We start from the raw sequence: 12,259 nt of genomic DNA, 5'->3' as shown, positions 1-12,259 counted from the left end.
CCCTTGAGCTAGGTATGCGAAATGTAACTCTGTTGCCCAATCTAATTTTTGCAACTGGGGCGTTATATAAGAACGCTACTAACTGGAGAAAGACCTCACTCGCTCCAATGCGCCGTAGCAGTTTTCATAAATGGCCATTCTACAGAATCAAACGCTTTTTCAGCATCTAAAAATACACTGTCTGCTGTTGTTTAGTACTCCTCTAGGGCTTTTTTAATATCCTTTAGGATCTTTGAGTCACCTGATCTCAAATGTGATTGTTCCAGTTGTGTTATCTCTTTTTCAAATCCGGATAGTCTGTCTCGTATGGAACGTAATGCTCCTGCGTGTTTCGAGAGTGCCATCCCCTTTATGTACACCTTGAATGCCTCCCAGACCGTTGAGAAAGAAGTTACTGAGCCTATATTGTCTTCAAGTAAGCCCTGTATGGATGTGGCTATATCTGCCTGAAAGACCTGGCCCAGTAAGGAGAATGGGGAAGCCTCCAAGTGAAATGAGCAAAGTGCTCAGTTCATAACTCTATGTCTAACATAACCAGGGAATGATCTGAATATGTTCTTGGAAGCGGGTCGCAGGTGACAACCTGGGTAAGTAGACTCTTAGATATCATTGTCAAAAAAAAGGCCCCCCTGGGAACGTAATATAACCATTCAATCTCACAATCACACTAAATGGTCTACCAAAAATATATAACCAATTACCACATATAGATACTATGAACCAAGAGAACCAAATCAGTGCAAAGGAAAGTTTGTAAAAAACAATGACGTTACAATTTATTAGACAGTGTTCTAACAATAATACAAAAATGCATTAAAAATTCATTGTACAATTAAAAACAAATTAAAGGGGAGCCTTTTTTTGACAATTGTCTGGTGGTACCCAACCCCTGTGGTTTACTTGGGTCCCTCTCTCTTTTTCCAAAAAACAGACTCTTAGATATCAGTCAGTAATCAATTCTGTTGTGCATGTTGTGGAGTGCAGAATAATGGGGCATATTATCAAGATAGGGCCTTACATTATCGCCGCTTTTATCGGCAGGACACTGCAGATAAAGCGGCGATAATGGGCTTGATAATATGCTCTATGAATTCCAATCGAAGCCCATGTTACATGTCTTCACATCTAACATGGGCTTCGATTGGAATTCATAGAGCATATTATCAAGCCCATTATCGCCGCTTTATCAGCAGTTTCCTGCCGATAAAAGTGGCGCTAATGTAAGGCCCTTTCTTGATAATATGCCCCAATGTGTGAATCCTGGGGTGTCATCAGAGCACTGTCGCCACACATCTAGCAGACTTAACTGGTCAATAATATATACTATTGCTCTAGCGGCAGCAGAAGAGCGACATGGAGGGCCCTTGGAGCAGTCACGGGTAGGGTCCACTATGCAATTAAAGTCGTCTCCCCAAATTTGTGGAAGATCAGTTGCTTTAAGTAGGCGGGAGTCGAGTAAATGGCAAAATTGCAGATCATCTTGGTTGGAGCCATATATATTCACTAACTTAACATTTAGTCCTTCTTTGTGCAACAGGACATATAATTATTAAGCACACATGCCTGACCTTTATTTATATGACACCCTGCTCTGAAGGGTTGCCTGGGGTGACTTATATGAAATAAAAGGGGATTTTGAGGCTTGTTTAGTAGCTTTAAATGCCAAGTCGAAGTGGCAGTAAACTGCACACACGGACTCTACAATGGCAGACCTGAGACACGTTTGAAAGGCTACTTGTGTTGGCGTAATCAGTGCCACGAGCTCACTGGTAACATTTCAAGTACAGGGCCTGGGTATTTCATATACCACTTTACAAGGAACATATCAGTAATTCACGAGAAATGTAAATCTTGAAAACGCTGCTACAAGAGCATTGTATGTTTTTCAGGTGTAAATATCTTTCAGCAGCCTTCCATTAGCCAAGAAGATACTTAACTGAGATGTTGGGCATCATAAAATAATACCAAGTGAGGAAATCAAAGTATTGCCTGTGCGAGAAAGACCCACAGCTCAATTTTCATATTTAAAGTGTATTTCAATCTGTACTCCACTGAATGTACATCTGTTGAATGTGCAAATAATTATTCAAGAAAGAAACATAGGCCATACAAAAATGTTTATTAGAGGTAAGTGCACATTATAAAACATTACACCAAATCTGTTCAGAGGACACCTAAATCTACAAAACAGATTTACTCTCAACAACCAGTAACCTCAGAAGACACTCTCTTCTAGGATTACAATTTTTATTAAAGTCTGCTTTCTACACCAGTCACTTTCAACTGAACATTTGCCTCAGATTGCTAGAGGTTTGTGTTTTGACATTAGGATGATATCAATTGTCCAATTGTCCAATTTACAGATACACTAAGATGCAGTTAATAGAACTTCAGATGGCTCTTCTTTCTTTCTGCATTAGTTTCATTTTACCCTGCTGTTTTCTTTCTTGTGATAGTTTAGTTAGGCAAGCCCTTACTAGAAGCAACATGTAAGTAATTAAATTACTGTTCGCTATGTACTTAATATATTACTGTATTGGTCTTCAAATTCATATTCTGTGGAGGCAAAGCAGTGCGTTTTGGAATTAAATGGTGCAGTATGTTTAACGTGATCACAAAGTTAAATTGTCCAGTTTTGAGAATACATTATTAACATAATAAGTCATCAAGCCAGGTTCTCTGATTTGCATGAAGCCAAATCAATGCCACCACACTCAACCATCTGGAGGTTATTGTATCAAGACACTATTTGTTTATTCTCATGTCCCATCCTAATAGCCATGCATATGTGGTGAATGCACACAAGAGTCCAAATAATCAATGCTGTGGGTACAAGAATTGCTCGAAAAGTGGAGGACTTTTAGAAGTCACAAAAAAGTCCTCTGCTACACGTTACCAAGTGCAGAATTGAATTAATTGGTCTTTTTTCTGTATAAGAGCAGACAGAACATTTAATTAAAGAAGCAGATGACAACATTATACAATATGCAGAACCGAAGAAAGTAAAAGAAGGATCCTTGCAGACATCAAGCACAGCAAATAACATTATTCCCAAAGGTTCAGTATGAAATTATAAACTCCTTTGTATACCGCTTGCTTTAACAATTTGATGCATGAAAGTATCTAGTTTGAAAGCACATCACCTGCAAAAATAAAGATCCTCATCAACCCACATTGAGTTTTTGCCACAGAAAATGTAATTGGTTACTGACACATAATACATTTACAATCTAATTAAACATATTTTGCTTACTAAATGTACAATGACATACTTTCTTTTGTTATAGTTCTTCATACATCACCTTCTGCAAAGCAGTGTACATTCCATTCAGACAACAGTAAAGCATTACCAGATTATGCCCCACCAGTAGATGGCACAGCTAAAGATCCAATTGGCGCTGTTTGGGGTACGCTTTGTAGCAGCTTAAAAGGTGAAATGGATGCTCAGCTTAAAGATGATTTAATTAATGACTCAAATTCTGGTTTTGAACAACTTATGGATCAAGTTGGATATACCATTCAAAATGAGTACGAAGAAATTCAAATTGGTTTGATCAAACTAATACCACAGATGAATCATCACCAAATTTTGAGTGCTCCAACAAATGATTAGGGATGGTCATACTATTGCTTTGTTACTTTATTATTAGTTTTTGCTTGAATGATGAGGCAGCTGGCTATATGCTGAATCTCATCTATTTGCTCCTGCCACGTGATAATAGAATGTTCAGAACTATGTATCACTTTCACAAATATATTAAAAAAAGTGTAAGGCCCCAAATATTACTTACTAGTGTGCCACATGCAATATACATGTTTATAAAAACAGTCAGACCTGTTCTAACCAACACTGTCTGAAAGATTTGGTTCAAAGTGGCTCAGTGTCTTATTTCATTCAGCATAGCCTAATTGCACAATTACAGACTATGTTTAGGTGAACATTTTTTATAGAAAAGGTGAGGAAACATTGATTTGATCACTATATGCAGAATGAGAAATAAACAATGAAATATGTATATAATGGGGAAATGTATTTGGATGTATTCAAGAGTGGATTCCTGAAAAACCATAACAGCCTTTCATTTGCAATGAACACAAATGGTGTTCCTGTATTTAAAAGTTCCAAATATCAATGTGGCCAGTGTACTTAATGGTACACGAGCTGCCTACATCTCTAAGAAAGCTGTGTAAAAATATAATACTATATGGTATTTGAGTTTCCGTAAAAAAGCCATTAATGTGGTCTTTCTTAAAACCATTATGTAAAGAACTTGCACAGCTGGAAAGTGGAGTGTCATTTAAAGATCACATCAATTGTAGTTTTACTTGCCACACTACACTTGTGACAATCACATGTGATTTACCAGCCTGCTGTCTTGTTTCAAACAGCACCCAGTTTAATGGGAAGTTTGGATGCTGGCATTGTCTACAAGATGATGAAGTCACTGTTTCAGGAAAAGGGCACTGTAGAGTATTTCCTTACAATGCTAAAACCCCAAAAGGCCCACCAAGGATACTCAATACTATTAAATCGGATGTAAACAGTGCAATAGGTAATATCGAGGCTGGACTTTCTGAGTACAGTGTAAGATGGATCAAATGTCCCATGTGGTTCATGTTTTTGAAACATTTTTGTGTAACCAGAGGCTTTGTGATTGATTACATGCATGGTGTCTGTAGTGTCATTATGAAATTGTTGAAGAATATAAGCATCATTCATACTCTTTTTATGAAAAAGTAGTTAATGTCTATTTGAAACAGATAAAACCCCCACTGGATGTTAGTAGAGTTCCAAGGTCTGTTGACGAACTACCATATTGGAAGGCCTCAGAGTTTCAAAACGTTCTTTTATTTTATGGAATGCCTGTGTTAAAACATGTTTTAGATAGATCACGCTAGTTACACTTTTGTGTACTTATGAAAGCAATTCATAAGCTATTAAATGATGACATTAGCCAGGAAGATTTAAATATAGCATAACAGTGTTTACTTTTGTTTGTGCAACTGTTTCATGATTAATATGAAAAAAGATTTTTGACAATGAATGTTCATCAATTGGTCCACTTAGTAGACAGTGTAAGAGCATCAGGGCCTCTGTTTACTGGTAATTGTTTTGTTTTTGAAGATCTTAATGGTTTCCTTTGACAACATGTGCATGGTACAGTAGGTATAGAAACAAATTGTAGATGCAGTATATATGATACCAGTAATACCTGTGTTAATGGAAAATGGCTAAGTACTTATCAAGCGCCTGGCTCATTCGCACAAGGATATGTAATGTTATCAATCCTTAGGCCATATGGATGCGATCACCAATTATTAACTTCCCTTTTAAACATTGTGATACCTAGTATTGTCATGTAACCTTGGTATGTATTATGTTTTAAATGTACATAGTATTTTTTTTAACAATTTTAAATGGAATGTACTTTTTAATCCCAATGTTTTTTATGATCAATGTACTTTTATGATATGGCAATATCGAATAAAGTATCAAATCGAAAATCGGAAAATCATTTGCCTCACGATAGTGTTGAGGCAGAATTTTACCAGAGTATAGTGTGTTCACACAAGAGAAAGAGACAACAAAACCTAAAAATAGAAAATTGCATTTACAGCGTTGGTTCGACATACCCTTACAGCTTAACAGAGAACGAATATACAGCAGTAACTCAGATCACTCATATTTTAGGCTCAGGTGTAGTAACCTATAACAAAATATTTTTAGAACAAATCAATCTTCTTGTTTACAGCTCAAATTACACTTGTATTCAGAGGAGAGACCAAAGTGTAATAAAATATGAATCAGAATCGGGGGTGTTTGCCTGCAGCAGGGTCAATAGATTCATTCAGTGTAAGCAGGCAGACGAGTCTGTTAACCTAGCACTCATGGTTCCACTTAAGTGTGAATCTTATGACATCAGGGAACCAGTTCATCTGGTGGTAGTAGATAACAACTTCACAGCTATCAGGATATCAATGATAAAATGTGCCTATTTTTACATTCAGGTAGAAAAAGAATAATTTGGAAGTGAAATGCCAAATCGATTTGAAATAGATTAAGGCAACTCCTGATAGAAAGATCTCCTACATGCACATCTCTTTTTATAGCGCATTTAATAAGAAATCTTGATAAGCATTCTTAACCTGCGCTCCAAGGACACCTAGGCATCCACGACACCTCTACAGGGGTCCTAGACTGCTCATAAAACATAGTAATGTTGGCCAAGTGTATATCAATATAGGAGCAAAATATACAACTGAACATTCAAAAATGTTTTATAAATGTGCAGCGATATGAGATTGGAGCCTAATAATTCATTTGGTATCCTCACATTGTTTTTTGGGAGCAGTGCAAGTACATCAACTACAATACCGTATGGCCAATGGGTGGTCTCAATTGAGTTTAGAAAAGCTTCAACCTTCCCATTAAAAATAAAATGTTTTTTTTTTACATTTGCTTATGAATGCAATGAACTATTTCATAATTTGTGTATTTGTTTGATGGATGCTTGTTTCCGTCATATGGTGCATCATTTTGCAGTGCAAATCATCAAATATCAGATGGCTAGATAAAGATTCTGCAGCATAATGTGCCTCCAGTGATTGCATAATGTGCAGCATGTATTTCTGTTACGTTATTTAGTTTATTCTGCCACATAATTTCATACTTCATTGTCCCTTAACTTCATTGACCATGCATACAATGGCCAATGTCCATCTTTATTAATGTAACGCATTGATCTTTGTACAGGAGATGCTTATTTTACCTGTTTTGTACAAAAAGAAAGTGACAAAAATAAATAAATGTGTTAAAAAATAAACTTTGACTAATACACAGTTTACTAAAGCATATTGTATGCTCAGTTGTGTATAATAGAAAACGTATATGTCATTTTGCGTTTATCTGCAATTAATAGTGCAATCATCCAACAGTTTGCATTTTTCTAGAAAATTGAAACCAAAGTGGTGGACATGCTTTTTAAATAGACAAGCAATTCCTGTTAAAATCACGTCATTATGTCTGGTTTAGGTCTCTCCACTAATAAAACTAAATCCTTTGCCATGATTTGTGGTCATCCTTGGAGCAGGGTAATTCCATGTTATATCGATGACACAGCCCTTAAATGTGTTCAAAATTTTACTTATCTTGGGGTGCCATTTAATGTCTCAAGCACATGGAAACATTTGAGAAAGGTGAAAGTAACTCAATTTGAGCAAGCTAAAGCCTCTGTGTTTATATTCTCTGCAAAGTTGGGTTCTATGACTTCAGACACTGTTACTACTATACATGAAGTCAGACCTGTACCATTGGTCACTTTTGAAGCTGGTGTTTGGAGATACACTGACAACTCCTTGCTCCAAGTTAGCAAAAATACATTTTTGTGCAAATTATATTGCTCCTGCCTAGTGTCCTCTCTGTGATAGCACATAAGTAATTAGGACTATGGTATGTGGGAGATAGTATAAGGTTGGAACCTATTACGTTATGGCTCTCAGGCTAGATCAGAAGCAGTGTTAACACAAACAGTCACCACTGACTGTATGAATCGCACTAGAGTAAACAAAATTAAATGACTGCTGTATATTAAAAGGGAGTCACAAGGCATCAATAGAACTGAACTCTTTATAAACCCAATAGGCATCACTCAATCAGCGAGTTTAAAATGAAATACTACAATCTATAGCAGCTACGAGATATGAGGATGACTTGAGGAAGAGGATGGTGGTGTTATACCTCCCTTTATGTCCAAACTTTGGCAAAGAACGATATTTGTTGAAGGTGACATATCAGCAAAGATTTTATTTAATAAGATTTAGTCTTGGTTTAGCTAATTTATTTGTGTCTAAGCCCTCTAATGTACATGCTGACCAATACTGGATGCCATGCCCATGGTGACCACTAAATCTGGATATTAAAACCATTGGTGAGATACGTAGGTACTTGACATTGGAAATAGGTCATGGAATATTTGCAGTTGGTGCAAACTGTTATTGATAAGCTTTATTCGATAAAAGATTTATCATAAAAGCATTGCAGAAATACAAAAATGTAACCAGAATTAAAAGGAGCACAATACAGATAAAAAAGGATTAATCCATTAGATCCAATAAAATCAGCATCCAATATACAATTTAAAATGATTGCATTCATGGGACTTCATCACCAATTCATATATACAGGAGATGGCAACCACTTGGTGCCCACTAACTTCACTGTTTGATCAGGTCAGTGATTCATCCCATATCCTTCAAGTCGGAACCTGCAAATTCTTGCCTACTGCTTTTAGTCTTAATAGCCAAGCATACCCCAGGTATTTGGCTACTCCGCAAATCAGTGTTAGAGAAGAGGTGTCTATTTTCATAATGCGTAGGGCAGCCGCATGGCTCATGAAGCCTAGCGCTCTACAAACGGGCTTAAGCCACTTTTCTCTGGCCTTTATATAGACAGGACATGCCAGGAAAAAGTGGCTGATGGACCCATCGGGGTGGCCACTGCTGGGACAAGGTGCAGCAACCGGATTCGACCCCTTCCATGAAGATGTCACTGAATTGACCTGCAGGGTGCCAAATGTCAGCTTCATATACAAGGTCCTATCCCTAGGGACCTGAATAAAGTCGAGATAGGGTTTTAAACTACATATGCTTTTAAATTCGAAGAATCCCTCCGTGAGTTTCCCTGCCTGCTGGCATGATAACTCGCGTTTTGACACCCAGTCCCAATAGGCCCACTTTAAATTGGGCTCGGAAGGGGGAGACTGGGTTGGCCAGGGCTTAATTTGTGCCGGTGCTTTCCGGTGCTTAGCACCGGCACTTATTTATGAGGGCCAGGTCTATACTAGATTGCCACTGCCGCCAACTTACATTCAACAGCGTGCGTCAAAAAATGAATACAATCGGGTTTTCATAAGTTTCACAGTGCGCTCTCACTCTGTCGCCCGTGAAGAGCTGAGCTGTGCCTTCATTTTGTGTTGCGATGGGTGGGGTCTCTGATTGGGCTGAATTTGGTAATGTCTGGCTGCGACAGGAGGGGCGGCAGCTTGCGTGCGTGCGTGCGTAACCTTTTTTAAATGCCACCGCACGCCGCAAGCTCTCCTTATCATCAGGAAGTCCGGCACTATTAATTGAGCAAGGAAAGGAAAGAACCCTGCGGCTGGGACCCTCATGGAGGAGCCGGCCTCTCCTAGCTCTCTGCTCTAACAGAACTACGGGAATATCAGCTGAGTCATCACCTATAGAGAGCCTTATCGTACACAGAAGAGGGTGGGCGGGAGCGCTGCGCAGCACACAGAAAGGTAGGTGCTACCGTTTACAGCAGCGGTCCCTGGGGGCCCACAGAGGTCAAAGCAGTGCACATTGCGGCTGCCATGGTTTTCGTGATGTGCATGCTTCCTGCACCCTCCTTGTGTGACACTTTTGTACAGGTCTGTTGCGGTGCCCCGGCTGTGTGTCTGTCTGCTTCCTGCACCCTCCTTGTGTGACACTTTGTACAGGTCTGTTGTGGTGCCCCGGCTGTGCGTCTGTCTGCTTCCTGCACCCTCCTTGTGTGACACTGTTGTACAGGTCTGTTGCGGTGCCCGGCTGTGTGTCTGTCTGCTTCCTGCACCCTCCTTGTGTGACACTTTTGTACAGGTCTGTTGTGGTGTTCCGGCTGTGTGTCTGTCTGCTTCACGCACGATGCACCCTCCTTGTGTGACACTTTTGTACAGGTCTGTTGCGGTGCCCCGGCTGTGTGTCTGTCTGCTTCCTGCACCCTCCTTGTGTGACACTTTGTACAGGTCTTTTGTGGTGCCCCGGCTGTGCGTCTGTCTGCTTCCTGCACCCTCCTTGTGTGACACTTTGTACAGGTCTGTTGCGGTGCCCGGCTGTGTGTCTGTCTGCTTCCTGCACCCTCCTTGTGTGACACTTTTGTACAGGTCTGTTGTGGTGCCCCGGCTGTGTGTCTGTCTGCTTCACGCACTACGCACCCTCCTTGTGTGACACTTTTGTACAGGTCTGTTGCGGTGCCCCGGCTGTGTGTCTGTCTGCTTCCTGCACCCTCCTTGTGTGACACTTTGTACAGGTCTGTTGTGGTGCCCCGGCTGTGCGTCTGTCTGCTTCCTGCACCCTCCTTGTGTGGCACTGTTGTACAGGTCTGTTGCGGTGCCCGGCTGTGTGTCTGTCTGCTTCCTGCACCCTCCTTGTGTGACACTTTTGTACAGGTCTGTTGTGGTGTCCCGGCTGTGTGTCTGTCTGCTTCACGCACGACGCACCCTCCTTGTGTGACACTTTTGTACAGGTCTGTTGCAGTGCCCCGGCTGTGTGTCTGTCTGCTTCCTGCACCCTCCTTGTGTGACACTTTGTACAGGTCTTTTGTGGTGCCCCGGCTGTGCGTCTGTCTGCTTCCTGCACCCTCCTTGTGTGACACTTTGTACAGGTCTGTTGCGGTGCCCGGCTGTGTGTCTGTCTGCTTCCTGCACCCTCCTTGTGTGACACTTTTGTACAGGTCTGTTGTGGTGCCCCGGCTGTGTGTCTGTCTGCTTCACGCACGACGCACCCTCCTTGTGTGACACTTTTGTACAGGTCTGTTGCGGTGCCCCAGCTGTGTGTCTGTCTGCTTCCTGCACCCTCCTTGTGTGACACTTTTGTACAGGTCTGTTGCGGTGCCCCAGCTGTGTGTCTGTCTGCTTCCTGCACCCTCCTTGTGTGACACTTTGCACAGGTCTGTTGTGGTGCCCCGGCTGTGCGTCTGTCTGCTTCCTGCACCCTCCTTGTGTGACACTGTTGTACAGGTCTGTTGCGGTGCCCGGCTGTGTGTCTGTCTGCTTCCTGCACCCTCCTTGTGTGACACTTTTGTACAGGTCTGTTGTGGTGCCCCGGCTGTGTGTCTGTCTGCTTCGCGCTCGACGCACCCTCCTTGTGTGACACTTTTGTACAGGTCTGTTGCGGTGCCCCGGCTGTGTGTCTGTCTGCTTCCTGCACCCTCCTTGTGTGACACTTTGTACAGGTCTGTTGTGGTGCCCCGGCTGTGCATCTGTCTGCTTCCTGCACCCTCCTTGTGTGACACTTTGTACAGGTCTGTTGCGGTGCCCGGCTGTGTGTCTGTCTGCTTCCTGCACCCTCCTTGTGTGACACTTTTGTACAGGTCTGTTGTGGTGCCCCGGCTGTGTGTCTGTCTGCTTCACGCACGACGCACCCTCCTTGTGTGACACTTTTGTACAGGTCTGTTGCGGTGCCCCGGCTGTGTGTCTGTCTGCTTCCTGCACCCTCCTTGTGTGACATTTTTGTACAGGTCTGTTGCGGTGCTCTGGCTGTGTGTCTGTCTGCTCCCTGCACCCTCCTTGTGTGACACTTTGTACAGGTCTGTTGTGGTGCCCCGGCTGTGCGTCTGTCTGCTTCCTGCACCCTCCTTGTGTGACACTGTTGTACAGGTCTGTTGCGGTGCCGGGCTGTGTGTCTGTCTGCTTACTGCACCCTCCTTGTGTGACACTTTTGTACAGGTCTGTTGTGGTGCTCCGGCTGTGTGTCTGTCTGCTTCACACACGACACACCCTCCTTTTGTGACACTTTTGTACAGGTCTGTTGCGGTGCCCCGGCTGTGTGTCTGTCTGCTTCCTGCACCCTCCTTGTGTGACACTTTGTACAGGTCTGTTGTGGTGCCCCGGCTGTGCGTCTGTCTGCTTCCTGCACCCTCCTTGTGTGACACTTTGTACAGGTCTGTTGCGGTGCCCGGCTGTGTGTCTGTCTGCTTCCTGCACCCTCCTTGTGTGACACTTTTGTACAGGTCTGTTGTGGTGCCCCGGCTGTGTGTCTGTCTGCTTCACGCACGACGCACCCTCCTTGTGTGACACTTTGGTACAGGTCTGTTGCGGTACCCCGGCTGTGTGTCTGTCTGCTTCCTGCACCCTCCTTGTGTGACACTTTTGTACAGGTCTGTTTCGGTGCCCCGGCTGTGCGTCTGTCTGCTTCCTGCACCCTCCTTGTGTGACACTTTTGTACAGGTCTGTTGCGGTGCCCCGGCTGTGTGTCTGTCTGATCTCCTGTCAGCGATAGAGTTGTTTATTCTGTTTTACTCGTGAAGACTTTATCTTACTCCCACCTCCTCTGAATGCTTGTTGCAGTATGGGAACATTAATTCTCGTTGCTATGTGGTGCCACTAAACTCATTACTGTTTGTGGACATTGATACACATTCATTAGATGGAACAATGGATGCACAGACTGACAGTTGTTACAAGTACACATAACAGCTGAGGAAATGTGTGCATTTACTGCCCAA

General features: G+C 42.3%; 1 pseudogene; it reads left to right on the top strand.

The window, feature by feature from the left end:
- The first annotated feature begins 306 nt into the window (after positions 1–306).
- Positions 307–6,024, top strand: LOC147711126 (uncharacterized; annotated as a pseudogene).
- Positions 6,025–12,259: the final 6,235 nt, after the last annotated feature.

The sequence above is a fragment of the Lissotriton vulgaris genome, chromosome 5 (genome assembly GCF_964263255.1).
Source record: "Lissotriton vulgaris chromosome 5, aLisVul1.2, whole genome shotgun sequence".
Taxonomy (NCBI): domain Eukaryota; kingdom Metazoa; phylum Chordata; class Amphibia; order Caudata; family Salamandridae; genus Lissotriton; species Lissotriton vulgaris.
This window is presented reverse-complemented; position numbering and strand designations above follow the sequence as displayed.